We start from the raw sequence: 11,220 nt of genomic DNA on the forward strand, positions 1-11,220 counted from the left end.
GTGCTCGTATGAATGTAACACATCATAAGAAAGTGTTTCACTGCTGTTCAAACACACTTTGGATCGCATCATTTATATGTATAAATGTTTTCCATCTGAAAGGACTAAATATTAAATGAAACAAATGACAATAAAATGCAAAGTAATCTCTTCAGTAATCAAAATACTTTTTGAATGTAACTGTATTCTAATTACCAATGATTTAAATTGTAACTGTAGTGGAATACAGTTACTTATATTTTGTATTTTAAATACGTAATCCGTTACATGTATTCCGTTACTCATCAACCCTAGAATACAGTTACATTCAAAAAGTGTTTTGATTACTGAAGAGATTACTTTGCATTTTATTGTCATTCACTCAATGGTGCTGCGGCATCGTGTTAGTAGATTGAAAAAGTTCCGAGTCAAAAGACTACTCGTTGTTCTGGTGGCCATACGTATCATCACTTATTTTAGGTGGGCATACGCAAAATCCTAAGAAAGATAGGTGGGCATACGCCATAAGCCTGTGTACGCCCTAGACTATACTACTGGGAAGGTTACTTTTAAAAAGTATTCCACTACAGATTACAGAATACATGCTGTAAAATGTAATTTGTAACGTATTCCGTTAGATTACTCAAGGTCAGTAACTAATCTAATCTACATACTTCTTCAGCACTGGCTTGTTCACTTGTTTTAACTATAAACAAGTACATAAAGTAATCCTAAATATCTTATGCAATTTTGCTACTCAAGTAAATCTATCATTTTTTTTGGATTTTTAGATATTTTTACAGAAAAACAATATTTGAATTCTCATTAAGAATGCGATTTTTTCAGTACATCTTTGCTCTAATATCAAAGGTCTTACTAGAGTAAAAAAGTTATGCTCTAACGTGAATTTTCTTCATAGAATCCATTATAAAATATTATCACGCCTGGTAACAGATGCATGTAAAGGCAAGAAATAGCATTTTAGCTTAGCATAAAGCTAAATGACAATTTACACAAGAGCTGTGTCTCGTTTCGAAGGCTGAGTGCTAGGTAGGATGCATCCTTTGAAGGCTGCAGTATACCGAGTGTCCTCCTTTAAACAAGTCTCGTTTAAACGAGACGGCCTTCGTAGGATGAACGGAAACGGAATGTAACATGGTTGCTATGACAGCACACCACTCTTTAACAAGCACGAGCGCTTTGAGTGAGAAGGGAACAAAGTCCCCTTAGAAGGGAATGCATGAGGTACATTTTAGGAGAGTTATAATGATGTAAAGAGAAAATAGATTTTACAGGTGTACTTTTAGTCTAATACTTTATTTTAATTATATATTAATATAATTATACATATTATATACTCTGCACCCTTCTACTGAGGTACTTCAACTTGGGAATTAACATTACTTGCGTTTGAACATCATATTTACGGGCAAATTGCTTTCATTTTTTTAGACATTTCCGTTGAAGCAAAGAATTGTGGGTTGTGAGTGCCCAGGAAGGATACACCTCATGCATCCTCCGAATTCCCATGAAAGAAGGTCACATTCGAAGAATGCATTCGAAGCGTCCTACTTGCTTTTACGAAACGAGACAGCCTCGATGACGTATGCGGCCAAGAAATGCATCCTCCGGAGGTTGCAGCCTTCCAAACGAGACACAGCCAAGGTGTACTATTTTTGCTGTTCCAAACTTCATAACAACGACATCCTTTTCTGGTCATATGTGCATTCAAGAATCTGTTCAAGAATGAGGCAGAAAATATATTATTTGTAGCTTTCTATACGATTTTAAAGGCTACATTGGTTAGCATTTCTGCACGTTATCGGCTAAGCAAAATCGGTGTAAGATCATGTAAGCACAATCACTGTGACATCATATAGATAACTAAATGTTTACATGTTCTGAAGGAAGTGTGAGTTATGCTTGCCTGTGCAAAATCTGCGCCATATTGCTTAGGTGTTGTGAGTGGTTGTTAGGGTGATGCTATGCCATTGCTAAGGTATTCTGGGTGGTTGCTAGGTGGTTGCTTACAGGCCCAAGTCAAAAGAGTCCACTCTCAAGTCTCTACGAAACTCTGGTCTTTAAATATGACTCGAGTTCCTCTTTCAATGTAAGTCTATGGGATTTTTTTTTTTTTTTTTGCCTATTGTATCATCCACCAGATGAAAATCGTAAGTCCAACTGCTTAGAAAAGTAATAGCACACCTCTCCTGAACAATCCACATGATTTGAAGTTTTCATGTCTTTTTATTCATGTCTATAGCACAAACATTGCGGGACAAGTTAAACACAGAATTTAAAGTTAGAGCAAAAGTAATAGTGATGCTTGATTTAGCAATCACCACTAATGAGCTGTTTGCAATAGTTGGTCATTAGCTTGTGAAATAAACAGTATTGTGTGTTGGTGTTCTGATGAGTGTATCTCTCATTGTTTTGTTTAGTTTAAGTGCAAATTATTTCACTCCAACCTAATGAAGCACTGACCCATTTCTGCAGTTGCGGGAAGCCTGAATTCTGGGTACTTTTGGGCGGGCTGAAAGCACAGGGTGAGCTGCGTGAGTTGGGGGAGGCATAGTTGACCATCACCATGGCAACCCCACTGGAGAGCGCTGCCACTTCACTTTTTGTTTTTAAGTGGCTCAAACATGTTTTTGACTGAATGTGCTTCATTGTTTCTTTAAGCTCTGATACAGCGTGACCGTCACGGGTTAGAATCAATTAAAATTTTCTTTTTTATGGGGGCTTTAAAAACAAAATACATAAAATTCTCCCACCTGGGAGTTATAGTTATTTTCCCAACATTTATTTACATTAAAGACACCTCCAGAAATGTGTTTGTAAACATTATTGTTTAGAGGAAACAACTTGGAGAGCCAAAACATTACAACCGCCTGCCTAATATGCTGTTGGTCCTCTGCGTGCCGCCAAAACAGCACCGACCTGCCGTGGCATGGACTCTACAAGACCTCTGAAGGTGTCCTGTGGTATCTGGCACCAAGACATTAGCAGCAGATCCTTCAAGTCCTGTAAGTTGCGAGGAGGAGCCACCGTGGATCGGACTTGTTGGTCCAACACATCCCACAGATGCTCAATCGGATTGAGATCTGGGGAATTTGGAGGTCAGGGCAACACCTTGAGCTCTTCATTATGTTGCTCAAACCATTCCCGAACAATGTGTGCAGTGTGACAGGGCACATTATCCTGCTGATATAGGCCACTGCCATCAGGGAATACCATTGCCATGAAGGAGTGTACCTGGTCTGCAACTATGTTTAGGTTGGTGGCACGTGTCAAATTGATGTCCACATGAACATTGCCCTGAGCATCAAGGGGGTCACACACCGGACGCATCTGGCGGATGACATGGCACGTTCTAAAATTTGAAACAATTGTTTTCTATGAATGTACGCACACCGCCGCTTGGCATCCATCAGCGGCACCCACCTACGACTGCTCAAATGTCTGCCGCACCACAGAGCACAACTCGCATATTTTTCATTAAATTCGACCCAAATCATTATCAATGGACTGTGGAAGTGGGGGCGTGGTTGAGCGCTGGCTTGTGAATGGAGAGGGAGATCGGGAGATGAGAACGGTAAGGATCACCTGTCAATGATTGTGTCTAACAGGTGTCTGTCATTGCAGTGAGAGTTGAAGGCGGATTAAAAGGCGAGCCATACGACAGAGAGTTACACACACCCGAGACCATGCCATTGACAAGGAATATGATATTTCCACTGAAAAGTGTGGACTTGAGTTTTCCGCTGAAAAGCGTGGTTTTTGAGTTGTGAATAATGAAGTACCTTTTTGTGTTGGAACTCGCCGACTCACGCTTCCTCCTTGCCCCCTCATCATGAACTGTTTCATGGACAAATATTATTTACTCTAGCCTTGTTCATTCTTCAAGAAGGGAAAAACCTTGGTAACTTTTGTGTGTACTGTCTGCCACCTGAACCGCATTGACATGCCCTGTGTTTGATACTTGAGCCGTGTCTTAGCCACGACGTGGCATGGCGCTTCTCATCCGGTGTGCGGCAGACTTCACACTCCCTCCACCAGCTTGTTGTCTTCCTACAGTGCACCCTGGTGCCATCACTTCCCCAGGTAAACGGCACAAATGTACACGCCCGTCCACATGATGTAAAAGAAAACGGGACTCATCGGACCAGGCGACCTTCTTCCACTGCTCCAAGGTCCAGTTCTGACGCTCACGTGCCCATTGTAGGCGCTTTCGATGGTGGACTGGGGTCATCATGGGCACTCTGACGGTCTGCGGCTATGCGGCCCCATACGCAGCAGTGTGTGTTGTGACACATTCCTCCAGTAACCATCATTAAGATTTTTTGTGACTTGTGCCACAGTAGACCTTGTGTCTGTTCTGACCAGACGGGATAGCCTTTGTTGCCCTCCTTCATCGATGAGCATTGGGCGCCCAACACCCTGTTGCCGGTTTGTGGTTTGTCCCTCCTCGGACCAATGTCAGTAGGTACTCACCACTGCTGACCGGGAGCACCACACAAGCCTTGTCGTTTCAGAGATGCTCTGACCCAGTCGTCTGGCCATAACAATTTGGCCTTTGTCAAAGTCACTCAGGTCTTTACTCTTGCACATTTCTCCCGCATTCAACATGTTGACTACGAGAACTGATTGTTCAGATCTACCCAGACCTTTACATGTGGTCTTGTTGGAAGATGATCAACGTTATTTGCTTCACCTGTGAATGGTCATAATGGTTTGGCTCATTGGTGTATATACAGTATTAGGGGTGGCCGATATACCAGTAGACATGATAAACAGGTAGAAATTTGGGAACGGTTATGCAAAACCGCCAAGTCGTGCAAGAAATGTGCACTTCATTCTGTTCACATGTACGCCGTACACTTTCTGTTGGAGAAATGGAGGAGGAAGGTGGACCGGCTTTATGTGAGACTGAGAGAATTGAAGAAACAGGGTTTTTCAGGTACTGACCATTTCAGCTGTGTTTCACATGATTTTCGCGTGCTATTTCTGAAGCATGAAAGTGCACGTGAGTCCAGCATGCTTCCAGACTGGGCTCCGCAGACACTTGCGCTACTCAACCCGGATTCTCTCTGTCGCAATTCACAGCACAAACTTCAAAACTTGCTTGACCCATTCAAATTCTACTGAGTTTTTAGTTTTTTACCTTAAAGCGCTATGGAGGAAGTCAAACATCTGAAGCGACGGAGAGCCTGACATTTTAACCAACACTGATGAGGAAAACGGCTAAAACAATGTGTCATGCGCCAACAATTATGTGTCATTTGTCATGCAGATCTTTTAAACTATACATCATCACACTTAATAAAATTCAGTTCGAATGATGTTTAGATATTAGAAAACAAACCAGCTTTGCTTTCAGATATACAGATATTGTCTACAGAGATGACTTAAACCATTAAAAGCCTAATGAAGTGTTTTATAATAATTATTAGTCAACATCAGACTGAAAAAGGGCTGACAATCGCTACAATTTTTTAAATGAATTAATTACATGGTGTGAATTGCATATATAAATATTTGCTGAGAAAGCCCCTCATATAACAATAATTCAATATATAATGATGAAATAATTATAAATTGTTATATTTAAAAATAATGCCATAAATAGTTTTCATTTATCACTTAATGTCATACAAAGTCCAGTAATCAGAAAAAAGCTAAATCAATATTTGGTGTGACAACCTTTGCCTTAAACAGCCACAATTCTCCTAGGTACACCTGGACACAGTTTTTCTTGGTTGTTGGCAGATAGGATGTGTCAAGCTTCTTGGAGAATTCACCACAGTTCTTCTATCTATTTAGACTGTCTCAGTTGCTTCTGTCTCTTTATGTAATCTCAGACAGACATGATGTTCAGTGGGGGGCTCTGTGGGGGCCATGGCATCTGTTGCAGGGCTCCCTGTTCTTCTATTCTAATCTTTTCTATTTGCAAAAGTAATGTTTGGGAGTCTAACATTTATATTTCCTATTGGCACACTAAAGCTGAAGATATAAATAACCATCTGAAGACAAATGCTTTTGTGAAACATCTTATGTGCCTAAGACTTTTGCACAGTACTGTATATATAAGACTAAAATCCTCCTTGGTTCTTTAAAACACCTGTACACACTGTAGATGGTTTTCTAAATTATCATTCCAGCAAACACATAATTTTCCCCTAACATTAGTGTATGGTTGCAATTTGGTTATTTTCTGGATGGAACAAATTCCTTAAGTTCTAAGAATGTTCTTTTTAGGTTTTATTTTATTGTAACCACAAACAAATGTTCCCAGAACGTTCTGGGAACCAAACATTTTTTACAGAAAAAGTGGTCCTCTCATTGCATTAGGAAGTAAAAAACTATTTGGAACTTTTATTTTTGAGAGTGGAGGTGAAGTAGTCCAACCTGTCTGACCACAGCAATTGTTAAATTTTTGTTTTTAACAATGCATTTTGTGAAGGATTTTAAAGCATCATCAAACACAAGTCTTACTATACAAATGCTCACCTGGCACGTCAACACTCAAAACATGTACTTTCACTATTGTCCATTTTACTCAATCCTCCCGTGTTCCAATTACCAATAAAAATAAATAAATAAATAAATAAATAAATAAAATTGAAAATTCATGTAACCAAGGGAACTTAAAGTAATGAGTTGATTCAACTAAAAAGTCTCTGTTAAACTTTCTATGAAGCCCATATTTATAATGCATTGTAAGGGCTTTATAAATGCATTATAATGCATACGAAAAGTCTCATATAATATGTTGTGACTTCTCATAAATAATTCTAACCATAGTTATAATACTTACCTTTTCATAGTAATATCTTAGAATATAATGCATTACAGCATGACCAACATCACATTTTATCTGTAAAAGTTATAATCTATTATATCTATTTGTATTATATATATTAGGTATGTTTTATGTTAAGTGACAAAAGCAATGTCTTCTTATTAACATCCATTAAATATTATTACATGGTTATAAGATATTACAAGACATTACATATGTTTTAACTTTGCTTTACGAGTGTATTTCTTCATGTTTCAATATTTACATCGTGAATGTGTGTTCCTTTAAATTCTGTGCATTTTTCTATAAATTCCATTATATATGTTTGACTTGTAATATACTGTATATTACAAGTTTATGTTTTGACTATACCTAATTTATACTGTATACTAAATTACATTTTTTGAGGATAAAATTGGAAGTTTATTGTGTTGTAATGCATTTTACTCTTTTAGGTATAAATATGAATAATGTAAGTGTATTATAACTGTAGTTACAATTATTTATGAGAAGTTATAACATATTATTAGATGTATTATGAGACATTATGAATGCATTATAATGACTTTACAATGCATTATAAATATGAGCTTCATAGAAAGTGTTACCTAAAGGGGGAGACTTGTTAGCATTTAATGTTTTGTTATGTTGAAATTTAGAAGAATGTCTGTTAGTTTTGGGGGTCACCATCATGGTGAAGAGTGGAACTTGAGCCGATGTTGAGGACCAATACATTTGAAGTATTCTACATTTTGCTTTATCCATTGAGCAAGTGCTATGCTAACCATATCATAGTAACCAAGTTGCACTCAGAAGTACTTTCCAGCTTGTATTTAGCATGCTAACATTTCCTGTCACTAGATAACATACCACTAAAAGAGTTTCATTTGAGTTATTTTGACATGTTACATTTTTTTGGGTATACTTGATTCAGTTATCTTCCCTTTACTTTAAGTATTTAAGGTTGCATGGTCATTTTAATTTAAGAAAACCCATTTCAAACATGAGGAACTATCCATGATTGAATCATGTTCAGCATTTGTGTGTGTATGTATGGTCTGGTCTCTGGTGACCCCCCTCCACCAGCACCCTATTCCCTTGTGTGGAAGTCTGTACCAGCCCCTTGGATTTATCTCTCTCTCTTTCTGCTTTTGCTCACTCTGAAAGATTCACATGCATCTCTTTCCATCTGAAGGTCAGAGGTCATCAGGGTGGTGTGGATGGGCTGTAGATAACAGAAGAGAAAGTTCTCTTGGAGCACAGTGGCCCTCCTTCACTCGAACAAAAGCATTATAGGGATTATAATGTCTTAAGAGGAGGATGTGTGGGGGGGGGGGGGGGGTCTCAGACATGTACTAAAGCACTAATGGCTCTTGTGTTGGTTTGCAGGAGAGATGTGAGTCAGAATGTGTGTTTGATAAAGACCAGGAATGGTACCCAATTTAACACACTAGGGTACAACGTGGCTAAATCCCCCCGTCTATGAAGGTTTAAGTGCAATGGAATCTCGATGTTGGAGCATCAAACCACAAATTTGAGTCTCATTTCTTCTGGAGTTGGTAATAACAGCAGAATTGGTTGAATGCAATATGTTTCTGACTGGGTATAACAAAGAAAACAATAACAAGACAAAACACTGACTGTATATGAAATGCCTTTAAGCAAGATACCTCACTATAATTGTGTGTTCATTATGGACAGCTTTAGAGTTTTAATCAAAACAGGATTTGGGATAATTTAAGCTCAAGGTTGTTTTCATTGTTTTTAATGTATGTTTGAGTGAATTTGTGCAGTTATTTTTCGTTTACCTTGGATTGTTATATTAGGGTCACAAGAAATATATTTTTGAACCCTTTGAATGTAGCTGTTTTTCTGCATTAATTGGTCATAAAATGTGATATCTTCATCAAAGTCACAAGTATAGACAAACACAATGTGCTTAAGCTAACAACACACAAACAATTCTAATCTTTCATGTCTTTATTGAACACATCCCATTTAAAATTCACAGTACTGTGAACAAAGTAAGTGAACCCTAGGTTTTAATAACTGGCCGATCCTCCTTTGGCAGCAATAACCTCAATCAAATGTTTCCGGTAGCTGCGGATTAGACCTGCACAACGTTCAGAAAAAAATTTGGACCATTCTTCCTTACAGAACTGCTTCAGCTCAGCCATATTCTTAGGATGTCTGGTGTGAATGGCTCTTTTGAGGTCATTCACATCATCTCTATTGGGTTAAGGTCTGGGCTCTGACTGGGACACTCCAAAAGGTGAATTTTCTTTTTCTGAACCCATTCTGTAGTGGATTTACTTTGATGTTTAGGGTCATTGTCCTACTGCATCACTCAACTTCTACTGAGCTTCAGCAAGCGCACAGCCACCCTGACATTATCCTGTAGAATATCTTGATAAACTTTGGAATTAATTTTTCCTCGATAATGGCAAGCGGTCCAGGCCCCGAAGCAGCAAATCAGCCCCAAATCATGATGCTCCCTCCACCGTACTTCACAGTTGGAATGATGGTTTCATGTTGGTATGTGTTGCCCTTTTTATGCAATACGTAGTGCTACGTGTTCTTCCCAAACAGTTCAACCTTAGTTTCATCAGTCCACAAAACATTTTCCTAGTAGTGTTGTAGAGTGTCAAGGTGGTCTATGGCAAACCTTAAATGTGCATCTATGTTTCTGTTGGAAAGCAGCGGCTTCTTTTGTGATGTCCTGCCATGGACACCATGCCTGTTTAATGTTTTCCATATAGTAGACTCATGAACAGACATGTTAACCAGTTTCAACCAAAGTCTTTAGCTGTCACTCTAAAGTTCTTGTCACATCATTGAACATTCTGCGGTGTGCCCTTTGAGACATCTTAGCTGGACGGCCACTTCTAGTGAGAGTAGCCAAAGTACAAAATCGTCTCCATTTATAGACAGTTTGTCTAACTGAGGACAGATGAATATCTCAGCTCTTCAAGATAACTTTTTAACCCTTTCCAGCTTTATGCAATGCAACAATTCTTGATCACAGGTCTTCTGAAATTTATTTTTTTGCAAGGCATGGTCCACGTCAGCTGATACTCCTTGTGAATAGCAAACTCAAAATGTTTGAGTGCTTTTTATAAGTCAAAGTAGCTCTAACCCACACCTCCAATCTCATTTTATTAATTGGATGCCAGGTTTGCCTTCAGCTTAGGGATTCACTTTTTCCACAGCACTGTTAATGTTGAATGGGATGTGTTCAATAAAGACATGAAAGCTTAAATTTGTTTATGTATTGTTAGCTTTATCACACTGTGCTTTGTCTATACTTGTGACTTTGATGAATATGAGATCACATTTTATGTGCAATTAATGCAGAAAGGCAGCTAATTCCAAAGGGTTCACATACTTATTCTTACCACTGTATAGGTTTCTAATGGCTCTCTTTTAGTCTTCTTTTCTACTGTAGAAATTTTAAAGGAACAGTACTCCCAAAAATGTATTTCTGCTATCATTTACTCACCCACATGTCATTCCAAACAGAGAAATTTTGACGAATGTACAAGTCGTTTTCTCCCCATGCAATAACAGTAAATGGATACTTCAGCATGAGTTGCATTTATGGTACTTTGCGTCTTTTTCAGTGTTTGAAAGCTTTAGTCCCCATTCTTTGTAATTGCATTGATAGAAGCAACTAGTGCATTCTTCAAAATGTCTGCTTTTGTGATCCATGGATTAAAAAGAGGAATAAATGATAACAGAATTTAAATTTTTGGGTGAGCTGTTTCTGTAGTGCTGGATTTTCAAGGCTGTGGTACGCAAAAATAGTGTAAAGAAACATGACAGAAAACATAGCTGGAAGCAAACTTTCTTCGATAAGAGAATGCTGATGAGGCCAAAATTACTGTACAGGTTTGGAACAACATGAGGCTGAATAAATTACAACAGAATTAACTTTTTGCGTGAACTATTCCTTTGATAAACACTTGGCATGTGTTTATTGTAGAAAAGGAGCTCAATAGTGGCTTTTTGGTATTTTCTGTCACATGATGGGGGTTTGGATTTTGTCTTCTGTCCTGAGGGTCCAACATACCGATCATCTCTTTGACTGCTAGAATGTTTTTTACTAGAGTTTTTCAATTTACTGCATTTTAAAGGGAAGCTTTTGAAGCTTATGAGTATCTCTAACCTCTGCCTGACCCGTCTAGACTTCAAATCTTTCCTTTCATTTGAAGAACAACAGCCACTATTGTTATTGACAGCTATAGCTGACAAAGTAACAACGGTCTGACTTGGTTTTGATTCAGACAAACTCTCTTTCTCTTCCTAAAGGCCAGATCTCTTGCTCACACACCCACTTTAACAAAGCAGATGATCCTGGATTAAAGGATGTGTCATTCACAGTCATTGCTAGACCTCTTGACACAGTTCTCTCTCTGATCTTGTCTATGGAGAGTCTGAAG

The sequence above is a fragment of the Myxocyprinus asiaticus genome, chromosome 24, assembly GCF_019703515.2.
Source record: "Myxocyprinus asiaticus isolate MX2 ecotype Aquarium Trade chromosome 24, UBuf_Myxa_2, whole genome shotgun sequence".
NCBI lineage: Eukaryota > Metazoa > Chordata > Actinopteri > Cypriniformes > Catostomidae > Myxocyprinus > Myxocyprinus asiaticus.